This window comes from Crocuta crocuta, unplaced genomic scaffold (assembly GCF_008692635.1).
Source record: "Crocuta crocuta isolate KB4526 unplaced genomic scaffold, BGI_CrCroc_1.0 scaffold190, whole genome shotgun sequence".
NCBI classification, from domain to species: Eukaryota; Metazoa; Chordata; class Mammalia; order Carnivora; family Hyaenidae; genus Crocuta; species Crocuta crocuta.
In genome coordinates, this window is record NW_027527955.1 from 11226299 (window position 1) to 11244559 (window position 18261).

At 37.2% G+C, this 18261-nt stretch overlaps 1 protein-coding gene across 1 annotated transcript in view; it reads left to right on the forward strand.

The window, feature by feature from the left end:
- Positions 1 to 385: 385 nt before the first annotated feature.
- Positions 386 to 18261, forward strand: part of CAB39L (calcium binding protein 39 like) — an 89914-nt gene continuing 72038 nt past the window's right edge. Inside the window, exons 1-2 of the mRNA XM_077752615.1 lie at positions 386 to 404; positions 1253 to 1328. The gene's annotated coding sequence lies outside the window, so the exon portion shown is untranslated. The remainder of the gene's footprint in view (positions 405 to 1252; positions 1329 to 18261) is intronic.

Below are 18261 nucleotides of genomic sequence, written 5' to 3' on the forward strand. Positions count from 1 at the left end.
AAAAAAACACAAGACAGCTATATAACAGAGTACATGTTATATAGCACTGTGTCAGACACTATATATATATGTATGTATATATATATATATAATTTGACTCTTGCATATACCTATGGTGAATCATGATATTTTATTCCTAAGAGAGATTAAGTAATTTGCTTCAGATTGGACAGTTACAGACTGGGAGGGTGAGATTTAACCCAGATCTATGTGATTCCAAAGCCTGTGCTTTTTCTACTACATTATTGCAGGGTATACATCAAATATTGAGAAGAAAGAACATCAGAAGCTAAATGGTCTATTTAAACCAGTAGTTGCTGCTCAGAAAATACATAAATATGCAGACCCTAAGTCAGTAATTTATATGTTCTTCATGCAAGAGCGATGCACTAAAGGAGAGAAGTGTAAGTCTTCTCTTAATTTCTGATGGGGAAATGTAAACACACCTACATACATCTCCTTATATTGATGTTGGAGATAAAAATTTTATAAAAGTTGCCATTGATGACTGAAATTACTAAAGATGCAAACTAAAAGTGTAGCAGTGCAGAAAAGAAAAAACTCTAGTAGGCATGGGTTTTCATGATACTGTTGAAAGCAAAAACCCTTCAAAGCATCCTTTGTGATACTTAAAAGCCCTTCTAAGCTTTGCACAGCCTTTTTATAAAAATTGGCCTTGAAAGGCAGCGGGGTGACTCAGTCAGTTAAGTGTCTGACTGTTGATTTTGGCTCAGGTCATGATCTCGTGGTCCTGAGATTGAGACTAGTGTCAGCCTCCGTGCTGGACGCTGGGCCTGGAGCCTGCTTGGGATTTTCTCTGCTTTTTCTCTGCTCCTCCCCACACTTGTACCTACATGCATTTGTTCTCTCTCTCAAAATAAGTAAACAGAAACATTTTTAAAAATTGGCTTTTGAGATACTAACTTAAATAATTATGTTTCCTGTGGAAGTGGAGGGATAATGGAGATATTTTGAGGGTGCTAGGGCTCCCCTTCTACAAGCCACCCCTTCACACTACTACTGGTTTTCCCTGATGACAAAATATTTTCACTTAGTTCAGTACTACTTTCTAAAAGTTGTGGCACTTGAAGTAATTGGGGTAGAGGGATTTTCCTGTTTTAATTTGGTTTATCTATGTGTGATTATGATAGAAATTTAATTGATAATTCTGTATACCTGATAACAGTAAAAAAATATGTTTGATTTGCTGTAAAAGTTTAAAAGTTAATTTTGAAGCTTTTCTTTTTGTCAGAAATTGTGTTGATCAGTGACTTTGGTGAAGATTAAGAAAGTTGAAACGAATTTGCTGATGATATACAACTTCTAAGGTAAGCTAACATAATGATTCAATCATGAGTATAAATGTTGACATTGAAGATTACAGTAACATACTAAAATAAAACTTTTATATTATATAAAATATATAAAAGGAATATATATAATATGCTAATTTAAATTTCACAAAGATTTCTGGCAGTATGATAGACCAGAGTTCTTGAATCACCCCCCCCATCAAAAATGTAAAACACTAGATTTAATATTTAAAAAAACTTTATTATGAATGGATGAACCTATGAGAAAATAAGGGAAACTTTTTGTGGCTTGAAGCAGAACAAGCAGGTTGGAAAGTGCTGAAGTTGCTGCATACTCGGGGGATATGCATGGATTTCTGTTGGTATAAAAAGTTGTGCATGGAGAGGAATGGGGATAGGGAAAAATTCCTTGGGTTCTGCAGAGCATAGGAGGCCTGATCACAGACCTTGGAGAGGCATACAGCTCTTAGTGGAGTTAAAATCTCTCCTGCTGGGGTACCTGGGTGCTTCAGTTGGGAGAACATATAACTCTTGATCTTAGGGTTGTGAGCTCAAGCCCCACGTTGGGTGTAGAGATTACTACAATAAAATAAACTTTGAAAATCTAAAATCAAATCTCTCCTACTGCTTCCTGGTTACCAGCTCACATTCACTTGGATTTGAGGCCTTAATTTATATTATTTTCATGGTCACTAAATACTTATTTTCACTGTCTCCCACAAATGGAGAATTTTAATTTAAAATGGACCTTTTTAAAGGACCGATCTCTAACACTTTTCAATACCTGGCAGAAATCATTATAAATATTGCACAGAGGGAGTTATAAATGTTCTTGACAAACATTTGTTTGTTAGAGTATCATTATTAAAATTCTTAAAGCTCTTACACATTTTTTTTTTAAATCACAAAACATAAGGGGAAAAAAGTCAAAATGCCATGAGCAAAGAGCAGAAACCACAAACAACAAAAACAAATCTACAGAGGTTTCTGCTCTTAGAAATATCCAAGGGGCACTTGGATGCCTTAGTCACTTAAACATCTGACTCGTGATTTCGGCTCAGGTCATGATTTCACAGTCGTGAGAAATCATGAGTGTGGAGGTAGGTTAAGATTCTCGGGGCGCCTGGGTGGCTTAGTCGGTTGAGCGTCCGACTTTCGCTTAGGTCAGGATCTCGCGGTTCGTGGGTTCGAGCTCCGCGTCGGGCTCTGTGCTGACTGCCAGCTCGGAGCCTGGAGCCCGTTTCAGTCTGTGACTCCCTCTCTCTCTGACCCTCCCCTGCTCACGCTGTCTCTCTCTCTCCTAGAAATAAATAAAACATTAAAAAAAAAAATTAAAAAAAAAAAAAAAGATTCTCTCTCGGGCGCCAGGATGACTCAGTCAGTTAAGGGTCCGACTTCAGCTCAGGTCATGGTCTTGGGTTTGTAAGTTTGAGCCCTCTGTCAGGCTCTGTGCTGACAGCTCAGAGCCTGCTTCTGATTCTGTGTCTCCCTCTCTCTCTGCACCTGCCCCACTCGTGCTCTGTCTCTCTCTCTCTCTCAAAAATAAATAAACATTAAAAAACGTTTTTAAGATTCTCTCTCTCTCCCCCTCTCCTTCTGCCCCTCTTGCACATGCATGCTCTCTCTCNTAATTTAAAAGTGACTAGGCGTATTAAAATAAGAGCCAATTAGAATATCTGAAATGAGGGACTCCTGGGTGGTTCAGTCTCTTAGGCACTCAACTCTTGATTTCAGCTCAGGCTATGACTCATGGTTCATGGGTTTGAGCCCCACGTTAGGCTCTGTGCTGACAATGCAGAGCCTGCTTTGGATTCTCTTCCCCCCCCCCACCCCCAGCCCCTTCCACTGCTCACTCTCTCAAAATAAATAAACTTAAAAGAATATCAGAAAGGAAAACTACAAGAACAATTTAGAGATTACATGGTATGTTAAATCAATATATGAGGCACAGTTAGAAAGAAACTGCATGGAAGACCATAAACAGAGAAAAAAATGATAGAAAATAAAAGATTTTAAGATGATCTAATCAAAAGTCCCAGAAAGAAAACATGAAAGGTTATCAGGAACATTAAAAATAGTCTTTTTATCTCTGTATTTATCAACAGAAACAGAATTAATTTGGGGAGGAAAAATTTGTCAAAATGATTTTTTTTTTAATGAAATATCCAAGGCTCTCTTTCCCCTTAATTGAATCAGAGATATTGCTATCTTATAGAAATACCATTTGCATCTAATTTGCTAAGTAGCTAAGAAAGAAAATATATTTTAAGAAATAAGAGAAAATAGATGCTGGGCCACCTGCTACCCATAGACCTTGTGGCCATGGGGCTTCTCTCTCCTTCTTCCCCAGCAGAGACCAGTGGCTTGACAGCACTTTCCAAAACTTCCTCTGTCTCAGTGAGAAACGGAACTAAGGTGTGGCACCAACCAAGTCAAATATAGCAGTACCAGGCAGGAATAACGGGAATGCATGTGTACTCTTATTAACACAGGAAGAGACAAAAGGAAGAGAGATGTGTCCACAAGAACAGACCCATGTACTATGAAGAAAGGAAAGTATGCCAGAGAAATGAGGGAAATGACTGACATTTCAGTTATTTTTCTTCTCCTTTACTGGAGAGACTGATTGGCTTTCATTCATTCCTCAACTACAAAGAATTCTCACCAGCTTCTCATAGAAGCTTCTAGAAGACCAGAGGAGTCCAAACCATTGGATTTCTGCTAGTATTTGTTGCTAGAAATGCCAGCTGGTTTGTGGTGTACTAAGAGGAATCATGAAAAAACATGATAGTTAACAGGGTGTGGAACGAATGCAGACTAACAAACATCAAGCAACTCTCTAAAGGAGGCAGCTACAACTAAGGGAATTATTGAGTGATAACTATTATAAATGGAAAGTGAAAAAGGAAAAGTATTTGTTAGACAATATCAGTACTATTCAGTCCTGCCAGTCACCCAGCAAAAAACATTCAGCCCACTCGGCAGTTGTGTGATATCTCAGAATAAATTTCATGTATTTTCTATCAATACAAAAAAGTAAAAAGAAAATATATCCAAAATATGAAGAATTGTGAGGATATCGTTTTATAAAAATGTGCAATTAGCAATGTTGAGCACATATGAACCTAGAATTAATGAACAACAATGAAAATAAGAAGAAGTCTAAATAAAGAACTTTGGGGGAGACAAAGAATTCCTTTTTGCTGTCAGAAGAGTGGTTATTAAAAATACCTTTTAAAGCAATGTTTATGTCAAAATTCTTGAGGATTCTTGATTGTGGGAGTTAGCCAAAAATGAATTAAAACTATTCATAAACCCATCTGTTTAGAAAATATCTTTTGTGGTGCATATATCCTCACAAAATAATCTCTTCTAGTGAGATGTTTTTAGTATAAAAGATCAAAATTACAGTAATTTTGAAGTCACAATTAACCAAATGTTATTTCAAACATAATGCTGTACCAAACCATATAGCTGATATTAGTAAAAATGCCATAGGTTTGAACCCCACTGATACCACTGACAAGTTGGCATCTAAGTCAAGCTATTTATTCATTCATTCATTCATTTAGAGAGGGCACAAGTGATCAGGAAGCAAAAAGGGAGAGAGTGAGAGAGAGAGAGAAGCGGGGCTCACCTGGGGCTCTTTTTTTTACCCAAAGCAGGGCTGGAGCTCATCAGAAGTGAGCTTGTGCTCACCTGATGTGGGACTTGAACTTACCAACTGTGAGATCATGACCTGAGCCAAAGTCAGATGCTTAACAACTGAGCCTACCCAGGCACCTTAAGTCAAGCTTTTTAACCTTTAGTTTAAATTTCCTTATCTGAATCTGCTATAGGAAAAAAAAAAAAGTATATATATATATACACTTTATATTTCTTACCTTTAAAGTGGAGCTACTGTAATAATATTCCTTTTATGTTCTTTTCGAGGATTTTATAGAGAACATGTATATGAACACTCTTTGATATTACAAAATGCTATATAAATAATGATGAGTATTAAATATTTAGAGGTTTTTGTTTAAATTTGTATACAGTTAAAAACAACTTTGCAAATATCTTTGAGGTAAGCCATTTAATTTCTGGAATTTAGGAATATATACTAAAACAGTATAGTTATAGTCACGAATTTTATATCTTTACTGTGCTTTTTACTTAACTTTTGCGGCAGACTATTGATGGTCTATGAAAAAGTCATACCAAACCTCCTACTTTCATGCCTTCTTCCCATGATTGAAGCTGAAAATGCAAGATACTCATTTTTCCCAGGCCCCCAGATGTTCACTGTTTTAAAAAGCAAGTTTTGGGGTGCCTGGGTGGCTCAGTCGGTTAAGCGTCCAGCTTTGGCTCAGGTCATGATCTCATGGTTCGTGNCAAACTTTGAAAAGCAAGTTCAAGGCTTCCAGTCCAGAAAAGATAATATAAAATCCATTTTTCCATATTAAGTACAACTGTACCTCTGGAAATAACTTAAGAGGCAAACAAGAATCCTGAAAGACAAAAGAGAATTTTTGAAATTTAATGAGGAAAATAGTATAATTAGAAACCTTGGGACTAGAAAAACAATATAGTGGTAGGGTGGTTTATGACCACCCTGCCCCACCTTCACTTAACAGAGAAAGATGTTCTATACACAGCATTGTACTTTTTCTGTCTCTACCTGTAGCTGCTCCCTAAAGTTTTTTTGTTTTTTGTTTTTAAGTAGGCTCTGCACGCAGCGCAGAGCCCAGTGTGGGGCTTGAACTCATGACCCTGACATCAAGACCTGAGCTGATAATCAAGAGTTGGATGCTTAACCAGTGGAATCACCCAGGCGCCCCAATACTCTCTAAAGGTGTTTTGTTTTTTTTTTTTTGGCTCTTTTTTGGTCTCTCTTGTACTCCATTGGCAGAATGAGTGACCCCCAGGTATATTGCTCTGGTTCTCTTTTCTTTCCGCGTTCTAGTTCTGTGTGTTCAAGTGCCCACAGGCATATATGCAGAAGTCTTGCTGTCACTTCAAACTTGTTACGTATCAAACAACTGGTTATTCTGTAAAAAAATTTTTCCTCCTGTGATCGCTATTTCTTTTAAGATATTATCAGCTTACTCTTTCATGTAGAAAACAAGGAAATTCATTGTCATCTTGAGTCTTTTTCAATCACCATTTACATTTATTCAATTGCCAAGCCTATTCCCTCTGATACTCACATAGTCCTCTCATTCCCCTGCTGAGTTACCTTCACTGTCACTTAATTTCATCAACTACTGTTTCTCTGCCCTTTTGGTTCTTATACACCACCAAATTCATAATCATGAAATAGTTTTGATCACATCATGGCTGCTTTTTGTCATGACAGTTGTACTCATTGGCCTACCCTTAAAGGCTCTCCATAATTTGGCTCAAACTTGTTTCTCCATTTTACTACTATCATTCACATAGCATTTGCTTCTGATAAACTAAGTTGTTTGTTATTTACATCTTGAACTTCCTAAACCATATCATACCCATCATTCAAGACTGAATGCCAGTGCCACCATCTCTGTGAAACATTCTCTAATTCCTCAAGATATACATATTTTTTGGTTGTTCTGAATTTTTATGGTATTTCATTGGTCTTTTCCTTTGTGATTCATAACTTTTTGCTTTACACTGTATTTATTTTTGGTACATGTCTTATATCTCCTATTAGAATATAAATTCCTTATTCCAACATATGGACCCATAGAGCAGATTGCCTTCAGATGTCTGGATGAATGAATCCTGTACATATTTTTTAGTTTACTTACTTATTTATTTATTTATTTATTTATTTAAAGAGAGAGAGACATGCGCACACACACAAAGAGAGCAAATTGGGGATGGGCAGAGAAAAGGAGAGATAATCCTAAGCAGGCTTCACACAGCACAAAGCCCAATGCAGAGCTCAAACTCAGGAATCGTGAGATCATGACCTGATTCAAAATCAAGAGTCGGATGCTTAATCAGCTGAGCCACCCTTGCACCCCTCTGTACATTTTTTTTAAAGATTTTATTTTTAATCTCTACACTCAATCTGAGGCTCAAACTCACAACTCTGAAATCAAGAGCCAACTGAGCCAGCCAGGCGCCCCTGAATCCTGTACACTAAAGTGATAGAAAGTTGTAACAGAGCCTTGCCCTTCCAAAGTCTTTAAGGCTATTAAATTTAGCTGTATAGTTTGTGTACTGTCCAAAGACTCCTGCTGAGGGAGTGACTGGAGCCTGAAATCCAGCTCACATCTACCCTGGTGCAGGACTGCATCTGTCTAGAGGACAGGGTACTCATTCTTTGAGTACATGAAAGTTCTATTTGCTGGTTAATCTATGCATCTGCTTGACTGCAGCTGTCCCTTTTTCTGACTCTTGTCAAAGCATCATATAAGCCAGTAGCAACCCTGAAAGTACTGACAGGATTAGTTGAAGTTCCTTATGAAAACCACTTTGTGTCTCATGGAAACTATCCAAAAGTTATTTGTTGGAATCAAAGGTATGGATTAATCCAGTGTACAATAAGGCTTTATAGAGCATCTCCTTGATAACTTGCTATCATTTTCAAATTCACACTTCCAGAACATTTGAGCTTGTTTGTCATTTTTACTGAGATCATGTGGCTAATAGTCCCATTTCCCTGGCCCCCACGTGAAGTCTACCTTTTGGTTAGGGTAATCTGATAGGAGGTAGACATTTTTTGTGTTGTTGCTCTGGTGTCGTAGTTGAGCCAGTGATAGTGGCTTCTGAAAGTTTTTCTACTTGATTTGAGGGTTAAGTCTTAGAAAAGAAAATTTATTGTTTAAACTCATTCCATTTTACTAGTTTTCTAGTTTACTAAATTGTCTAGCTATTTACTTATGTATGTGTGTAATATAAAATTTCCATTATCCTCAGAGACCTATGGAATATTCCTACTTAAATATATAGAACAAAGCTTAATTCATGTGGGCACAAGGCAAGCAAATGATGACACTAAGCTAAAATCCAGGGTTTCTGTATTATCCCTAACCCATGCTTTTCTAAAATGCTGCATCCAGAATGCTTTTGCAATTATTTAGGTCTGGTTGGTATATAAGACAATTTAAAAAGTCCTCAGACACATAGTTACTGGCTTATTGGCATGTGGGTAGGTCTATCTCTGGAGCACCTAGCATCGCACTTTGTATCTACTAATTGTTTAATAAAGGAAGTTGATTACACACTGCTTGTGAATCATCCTGGGAATCTGCATCATTCCAGAGTAGTGACAGGACAGCAGTGGACTGACGTACTTTTAATATGTGCTAGAGTTGTTTTGTATTTTATGAGTGGAGAAGCGTCTAACATTTAGAATTTACCTAAATGCCAGGCCCATAGGCATATGATTTTACTTGATTCTCGCAGCCGATCCTGGCACTGTATTATTATCTCCAATTTAAAGATAGGTTACTTATATACAGTCAGTTTTCATTCAAATCTAGGTCTGCCTAATACCAAAGAGACTACGGGCCTATGAAACTAGCTGCTTGATGTCTGAAGAATATTCAGAATAGCTTATCACATAAAGGCCTTCCGAGGCTATATATCTATGTCTACTTACTGCTAAATATATTTAGTGTACGGTATACTACCTTAGCATTAAGGAAGCAAAGCAATCAGTCATTCTTTGGACTGGTGTGGTAAGTCTTTAATGCTGGGGCTGAATATTGCAGCTGCCACTGCGGCTTGGAACCAGCAGGGGGCCAGAGTAGTGCTGGGAAGAGAAATACCCTGAGTTCCTCAGCTTTGAAAGTCTGCTTCTGGTGTTTTGGAAATATAGCCAATAGGAGTAGGAGTGTCACCTAATTTTTGTTATTCACCTTCCGCCCTCCTGAAAAACAAAACACAAAACAAAACAAAACAAAACACCCAGAGAAATGGGAAGCAGAGTAGTGTAAGAGAGAAACCAGAATAAATGAGTTTTGTTATCTTGTTGAAGTTAATTATAAGACCTTTTAAAGATTTCCAAATTTGGCCAAGCAGTAGCAATTAGAACAATTGTGGGTTTTTTTTTCATTCTTTATTATTGAAGTATGGCTGACATACAGGGTTTTAGTAGTTTCAAGTGCACAACTGGAAATGTGTTTTTCATTCTGTCAGTTAAATTTCATTTCTGTGCAATGTGGATACCTCTAAATTATTTCTCCTATAGTATTTCTTCTATAGTCTGCTTTTATGAAAGCAATTTGAATATCTTTAAGCAACTTCCCAAGGCCACAGTGTTGATCATGTTTGAAATGGAAATTATGAGAAGGAAGAATAAGAGATATCTTGGGTAGCATGACCAGCTCCTAAAGACTTTAAACAGGTTCTTTACTTTGCGACTCCTTTATTGGCTATTAAGTCTTAAGGCTATCAAAGAATAAAATGTAATTTCTGGGTTGCCTAAAGATGTATGTAGCTGTGATATTTTGTATTTATACTGTGGTCTTTAGGAATAGAAAAAAACAGAAACAAAAGAGTGAATGAGAAGTAAAGAAAATAAGTGAGAATAAGAGAGAGGTAAATGCCAACTAAAAATGCCAAAAATCTGTAGTTACTCAATTTAGCAAAATTGCAACAATAAGTCCATAATACATTTTAGCATACTTGAACGCATACATACATATATGAATATACATCTATGTACATATGTTTTATAATGGTAAATGTAGTAGTCATTTCTGCTTTACCACTTGTTTTCAAACAGGTATGTTCCAACATGATTGATATATTGGGGAGCAGTGTGAGCATTATGCACTTTCCTTGTTTGCTTTTGTGTAGTTTCATTTCTGAGAAGCACTATGTGAATGACAAACCACCCTGCTGAACCAAGCCACATAGAAATACACAAAATATACACATGCACACATTTCACATTTTTTTTAATGTTTATTTATTTTTGAGAGAGAGAGAGAGACAGAACACAAGCAGGGGAGTGGCAGACAGAGAGGGAAATACAGAATCTGAAGTAGGCTCCAGGCTCTGAGCTGTCAGCACAGAGCCCAACACGAGGCTCAAACGCACAAACCATGAGACTATGACCTGAGCCAAAGTCGGACACTTACTTACTGAGCCACCCAGGTGCCCAACATGCACACACTTCAAACACTGACCAACAATCTCTCTACCACATATTATGAGTCATATCCATCTACACTTGGTGTTAAAACTCCCCAGCTGATTTCAAATAACCCTATTACCACTATTTCAAAGTAACTTGCGACAACTCTTTTTAACATCCATCTTCATAAGCAAATGGCAGGTCTTTTTCAAAGTAAATTACCATATTTATTATTTATGTTTATGTTTATTATTATTTATGTACTTTTAAACCATTTAACATGTAAGATTCTACTGTTTTTATTAGGTTCCTACCTTTTCTAAAAAACAAAAAATGTCTGTGATGAAGTTTTTGAATATTGAGTTCCAACTCCCCTGTACCTCGATATTTGTCTCTTCAGTGTGATCACAGCCCTAAGCTAAATGAGTATGGGCAAAAGTAGGGAGGCAGAAAGCATGAGAAACATATGAAGGAACCTAGGAGAAGATATGGTTAGGAGATATGAAAGATAAGATGAGAAAGAAAAGATGTGTTCAGAATCTAGGAGAAGCCTGAAGACCCAAGCATCTCTTCTCCCTTGGGTAAAGATAACAGTCAACCCCAGAATACAAAGAAACCTATTGGGATGCATCCTGGCTATAACGGGGCAAGTTTACTCTCATTTATTTGGAAGAAGCAGTTTAACCAATTTAACCCCCAGGTCAAACTGAGCTTGAGTAATGGACTGACCGGTGAAGCCAGTAGAGGCAAAAATCCCAGCAGCAAGTTCAGATTCAACAATTTCTGACTTTGATTAATAGAAAACATGAAGCAAAGTGATTAAAGCCAAGGAGAATCTAAGATAGTTGTGTTGTTAGATATTTAAGTCTGAGAAATAAAGGCTTGTGACTTCCCATCCCCTGGAAACTCCCAGACTACTGAATGTAATTCCAAAACAAGTGGACTGCTTCAGCCAGAAACCTGCCAGTCAGGAACCATCCATAGTGATCTTCTCAGTGTGATTTTGGGGGATGGGTGATACGGGAGATTCTCCCAGAGATTAGAGACTAGAATCAGGGGCTAACAATTTGGTAACTAAGGAACTCACTTCCTTTCCCAGACAGGGGAGGTTGCTCTTCCTGTCCAACAAAATATCATATATATTATGGATTGATGTTTCTTTATCTGCCTTTTTCCATGTAGTATTTATTGCCATTGTCCATTTTTTTTTACTTTGCCTTATTATTAGATGTCTTGGTGTGGAGGGTGAGCCATAGGATGATAATGAACAGAGATACTGGAGCTGGAGGCAGTAAGCAAGTCTGAGTAAGTGTGAGCACACTGTTAGTCACATGTGAAAACCTTGCTTAGTGTTAGGCAGGTTTGAAAGCATAGATGTAGGAAAGTATAGATTGTTGAAAGTATAGATGTAGGAAAAAGGTGTGGATGCTGAGTGACCAGTTTGAACTTCTTTATGGAATGGTTTTATGTAACACATAAATGTAACAGTGAATCCAACTACATACGCTTTGAAGTTCCTGTAGATAATCAATATCCTGAAGATAACAATCTTCCTGTAGATAATCTCACCCAACATTTCACTTGACTCTTGACTTGAAGTTGCTCTTTCAGAGTGAGCCTCATAATTCTCCTTTCTCCTACCTCACAGGCCTGTTAATCTTCAGTCTCTCTGCACTAATGTTAACACACTCAGCAGCCAAGGTGGTTAATAAGTGGGCCTGTTCTATGTGTAGCAACATGGATGGACCTTGAGGGTGTTATGCTGAGCAAAATAAGTCAGGCAGAGAAGGACAAATATCATATGTTTGCACGTATAGGAGGATTAGGAGGAACTTAACTGAGGAACAAGGGGGAGAAGAAGGGGGGAAATGGTGGGGGAAAGGGAGAGAGGCAAACCATGAGAGAGTCTTGAATGCTGACAAAAACTGAGGACTGATGGATGTGGGGGGGAGGGGGGATGGGCATGGAGGAGGACACTTGCGGGGATGAGCACTGGGTGTTATGTGGAAACTAATTTGACAATAAACTATTTGTAAAAAAAAAAAAAAAAGTGGGCCTGTTCTTATGCATATGGTTATTAAGTTGGTTGCCTGAACTAGCAGGACCAAAATCATTTTTCAGGTTTGATGTGGCTTCTCTTCTTTTGAGATTGTGGGAGCCAAGGCCATGTAATCTATTCTGCCGGATAGGGAGAGTCCAATTATGAATGAAGGCAACACAAAACAATGCAAAAAGAGAGAGAAAGAGCTCCAGTGACCTTGTTTAAGCTTTGGCTGAAGTTAGCTTTAATCCAGGTCTCTCAGCCTTGGCACTGTTGACATTTTGGGTTGGATAAATCTTTGTTGGGGGAGAGGATGTTCTCTGATTTTCAGATGTTCATAGCTTCTCTGGCCTGTCCCCACCTAATGCTTTCCCCGTTGAGAACCATTGTTCTAATCCTAGGCTTTTGGCTTCATGATCCTTAATTTCTTTTTTTGCTAAACTTATTTGCATTGGGTCTGTCACTTGCAGTCCAATTGTTTTAGTTAACTTTCTCCTCCGGTTTTTATATGTAAATGAAAATAAATGTATTCATTAAACATAAACAACCCTGAAACCAATAAAGTAAAATTAACAATAATTTAATTCAATAAATAGCACTAAATTGCCAATAAAGCAATCATGAAAGTATGTTATTTGTGTTTTGTATTTCACATGTTAGAGTCTTGATTTGTTTTAATCCGACAAATCAGTTTTTGTGTCAATTATTGTTACTGTTGACAGTAAACACTTTTTAAACCACCAGTGTGTTATTTTGATGGACTAATCAATTTCATATGGTGCCTTTAAAAATTCTGTGACTAATTACAACACTTATAACTAGTGAAGTGTTGCAGTAGATATGTATCAAGATGGAATCTAAATCTTACAATACTCAATGTGAATGTGACTACAAAGGTAGAGAAGGTATTGAAATTCTGCATAGCTACACTACCACATATAGTGATAAATAATTTTTCCCACCACATTTTTGTATTTGAATCATTGTAGAATCATTGCTTATTTTTGGCCATAACTTGATCTATAGGTATCATTTCCATTTTTAACTTTTCCCCTCTGCTTTTCTCAATAGCTGAAACAGCTCCCTGGCACTACATTATTTATAGGTTGTTAAAGTCTCTAATAATAAAACAATTAAAATCTCCCTCTGTGGAATTTTTGCAATTGTGAATTAACAATGTAAAATAGAAGTTTTGATTTTGTATCAGGTAAACTGATTCAACATTTCGACATTGGAACTCTCTAACATAATGGTAGTCGTATATGCTTAAAAGTACATTACAAGTTGAATTAGAAGTTAACTGAAGGGGCTCTTGGGTGGCTTAGTTGATTAAGCATCTAACTCTTGATTTGAGCTCAGGTCATGATCTCACAGTTCCTGAGATTGACCCCTGCTTGAGACTCTCTCCCTCTCTCTCTCTCTGCTCCTCCCCTGCTTACACTCCCTCCCTCTCGCTCTCAAAATAAATAAACATAAACAATTTTTAAAAAAGAAGCTAACTGACAAAAATTTATTTTTTATTTTTTTAAGTTTATTTATTTTGGGAGGGAGAGAGAGGGAAGGAACGAAAAAAAGAATGAGTGGGGGAGGGGCAGAGAGTAAGGGAGAGAGAGAATCCCAAGTAGGCTCCATATGGAGCCCAACACTGGACTCAAACTTATGAACCACTGTGAGATCATGACCTGAGCAAAAACCGAGTGTCGGACGCTTAACCTATTGAGCCACCCCAGAACTCCTGCAAAGAATTATTTAAACTTCACTTATTAGTTTTATTGTTAGAAATTTGTTGTTATTTTGAATCTATGATAGGTGTATTGAAAGATAAACACATCATTATTTTAATGTGTTTTGAAACAAGATTTTTATGTAAGAGAAGATGAATATAAAATTTAAAAAGTGGAGTTGAAACTCTGTAATGTTAGACATAAACTAATGATATTTTTTTAAACATATTTTCTAACTTTGATCACTGAAGGGTCTAGAAGCAGTGACATCCCAGTAGCAATAGTATGACTGGTACCCAAACTTCACCAAAAACACTAGAGCTCCCTAGAGAAATAGCTCATTCCAGATCTGTGACAGAGTAAATACAAAGTGAGGCTGGGACATTCTGTTGAACTAGAAAGTAATAAAAACTTGAGGAGTAATGGAATTGTATCAAAAGTATGCAGAAAGTATCTTGAAGGGGCTTCCACTGGCCATATTTGGCGAAATTTGCACACTTATTATAAATACCTCTTTTATATCATTGCATATCCCCTAGGATTCACTTGTCTCATTTCAGCTTTATGCAAACTCTGATGTAGGTGGAACCATACATAGCTTCATTTCCTGCTGTTCTGCAAGCCCCTTGCTTTTTGCAGTGTCCACAGGGAAGACTCACACATAAGCACCCTGGAGGTACAGAGGAGTTAAACTCAAGTGTATGGCAGTTAATGCTTTTTTGGAAAACCCTTTGATCAATGGAAAATGAAGCCAGTGAATAAATTTTTTTCTTTCTCTTTTCCCCTCACACCTTAGCGGTGGTCCTAAAGCACTTAAATGGCTCTTAAGAGGTTCAGTCTGACAGATTAAATATGTGGCTAGCTTGATAATGCATACTGTGATAATTGGCTCTCCCTCCTTTATTTTATTCCTCTTGTCCCTCACCCCTGCTCACTGTGATTGGATTACTTTTAAAGCTAATATTACATGAGGCTTTTTCTTCAGATTCTGCTTTTTTGGAGAGCCAAGCTAGAAGGATGGCATCAGAAAGAATAGTGCATGTAATTTATTGAAACATTGAACATATGAAGATATTTGAACCATTTTGAATGATATCCAAAAGAAAAGAAAGACTTATCTCACCAAAAACAGCCTTTTATTTGCCACCATTGGAAGCAAATGCTACCAGCTTTTTACTCTCAGAACTGGCAATTAAAGGAAGAGAAATAAGCCATTATCTTTCTTTTTCAATTAGAAGTATAGTTGAGGAGAAGCTCTTCCCTACAAAACAATGCCAGCCAATATAGCAGAAAGAATAGAATTTTTTAAATGGCCAGTTTTCAACTCCTGATGAAATGATTGACTCAGGCTAGGATCATCAGTGAAGACAAATTCTTGCAGGAAGTGTTAGTGGAGAACTGCATATTGTTGCACGCATGTTACAAATGATCACTCTATACCTTGTTAGCTAGTTAAAAAGGACAGCAAGTGTTTTCAACAAATAAATTTATTATTATTACCTTAACTCATAGTAATACCTTAATTATTACTTAATATTTTAAAGCTTTATTGTATTTTTCTGTTTTATTTTTTTGCATGCCTAGTAATTTTTGACTGGATGCCAGACATTATGAATTGTATACTGTGTGCTAAATTTCTAAAAATTCCCTTAAATATTTTAAGTCTACTCTAGGATGCAGTTAATTTATTTGGAAAGAATTTTAACCTTTCAAGGCTTATTTACTTGTAAGCCCTATAAGGAAGTACTAGAACAACTTTAAATCTAGGGCAAATTTGGTCTCACTGCCAAAGCAGTATCCTTCAGAATATTCAACCCAACTTTCCATATATTATGAGATTTCTTCATTCTGGCTGTTAGGAATGGGAACTATTTCCAGCCCTGTGTGAATACTGGGAATTCTTCAGCCTGATTCTTTCCATTGGTTCATCTCTTGGCCTTTGAGAGTTTTCTCATAGACGTGTTAATCACTTCTCAGATGAAGATTTGAAGAGAATCCTCTCCACTATCTGGGACTCTTTGCAACTCTCTCCTCTCTGGTATTCTGCCCTGTGGTTTTAGGCACATTGGCCTTCTTGAATTCTCAACCCTTGTCTCTTTAACTCAGGAAGACTGCTATGTTCTGTTTGGGTTCTCCTTCCTACTCTGCTGCCTGGGGCTATTACCTTGTTTGTTCCCTTCTCTCAGGGATTACTGGGCTGAGCTGCCTTGTATCCAGTGTCTAAAAACCATTGATTTATATATTTTGCCCAGTTTTTAAGTTACATAAGACAAGAGTAAACTCAGTCCCTGTTACTTCATCATATCCTGAAACAAAAGTCACTGTAATTGTACTTTTTAAATAATTCAAGTAATTTTAGAAGACTGTACTTAAAAAAAATTTTTTTAATGTTTATTTTTGAGAGAGAGTGCAAGAGACAGAGTGCAAGCAGGGGAGGGACAGAAAGAGGGAGACACGGAATCCAAAGCAGGCTCCAGGCACTGAGCTGTCGGCATGGAGCCTGACGTGGGGCTAGAACTCACAAACTATGAAATCATGACCTGAGTCCAAGTCAGACACTTAACCTATTGAGCCACCCAGGCACCCCTAGAAAAATGTACTTAAAATTTTTTCAAGTATTAATAGCGTTGGTTAAAGAATATTTGCTTATCTCTTAAAAATTTTTAAAATAATTTTACCATCTTGTTTTCAGAGGATGAAGTTGTACCATTTCTCCTTTGGAAATTTATTGATTTTTTTTGTGGCTTATATATGGTCACTTTTTGTGAATTCTTTGTATGCATTTTAAAAAATGGTGTTTGGTAGGAATTAAATGTAAACATACATACAATCATATGTAGTCAGTCTTATTATATACTTTAAATACCTTGTCTTTATTTTGTGCTTTAGAATCATAGAATGATATAATGTCTCTCCATGCTAAAATGACTTAAAAAATGTTTAGCTCATAGTTATTATAAGCACCATCCTGACAAATTCTGAATATCTTCAGGTATACCAGAACTCTTTGAGTATAATCTTGGACTCAGGAAGATATGAGGCACTTAATACCCCCTTGTGATTTATGATAATATCCATTTTACATTTTATTTATTTATTTTTACCTTTTAGAGAGAGAGTGCAAGCAAGGGGTAGAGAGAGGATCTTAAGTAGGTACCGTGCTCAGCATGGAGGCTGACATGGGACTTCATCCCAAGACCCTGGGATCATGACCTGAGCTGAAATCAAGAGGTGGACGCTAAACTGACTGAGCCAGGCAGGCACCCCTCCATTTAACATTTTTTAAAAGTAGGGAATAAAACTCTAAGTTTTATAAAACTACAAATCAAAGGAATAATTGGCAGACTAATTTCTCATCATCTTTGGTGCCTATTTCTCAGGTGTTAAGAACCAAATTATGTTATAATATATTTAAGTTTAAACGTCTACTTTAAATGAACCACCATAAGAAATACATATTTTTGAATACAAATATATGTGTATGAGGGAATATTTATTAAACATATGATATATATAGATTAAGAAATAAAGCCAAGCTTAATTTGCTTTTTTCTTAAGGGTAATAAACAACTATTTATAGATTAAAAAACTGTTTTTAAATGATTTTTTAAAATGTTTATTTATGGTGGGGGGGGGCAGAGAGAGAGGGAGAGCAAGAATCCCAAGCATGCCCTGCACTATCAGAGCCCGCCACAGAGCTCGATCTGAGGAACTGTGAGATCATGACCTGAGCTGAAATCGAGTCGGATGCTTAAGTGACTGAGACACCCAAGTACCCCTATAGATTTTTGCTTTGCACTTTATGAGCTTAAGCTCATATTCTTAGGGATGCTTTAGTTCTGCAGAGACTAAGATTAAAATATAGTAGGTCTACTGACTCTTGTCAGTTTTGTAATTGATAGGTCTGTCATCAGAAGAGGAGACCGAGGGGCACCTGGGTGGCTAAGTGGGTTGAGCATTCGACCCAACTTCAGGTCAGGTCACGATCTCACGGTTTGTGAATTTGAGCCCTGCATCAGGCTCTGTGCTGACAGTTCAGAGCCTGGAGGCTGCTTCAGATTCTGTGTCTGCCTCTCTCTCTCTCTGCCCCTCCCTCCTTCTCTTGCTCTCTTTCTCTCACTCTCTCAA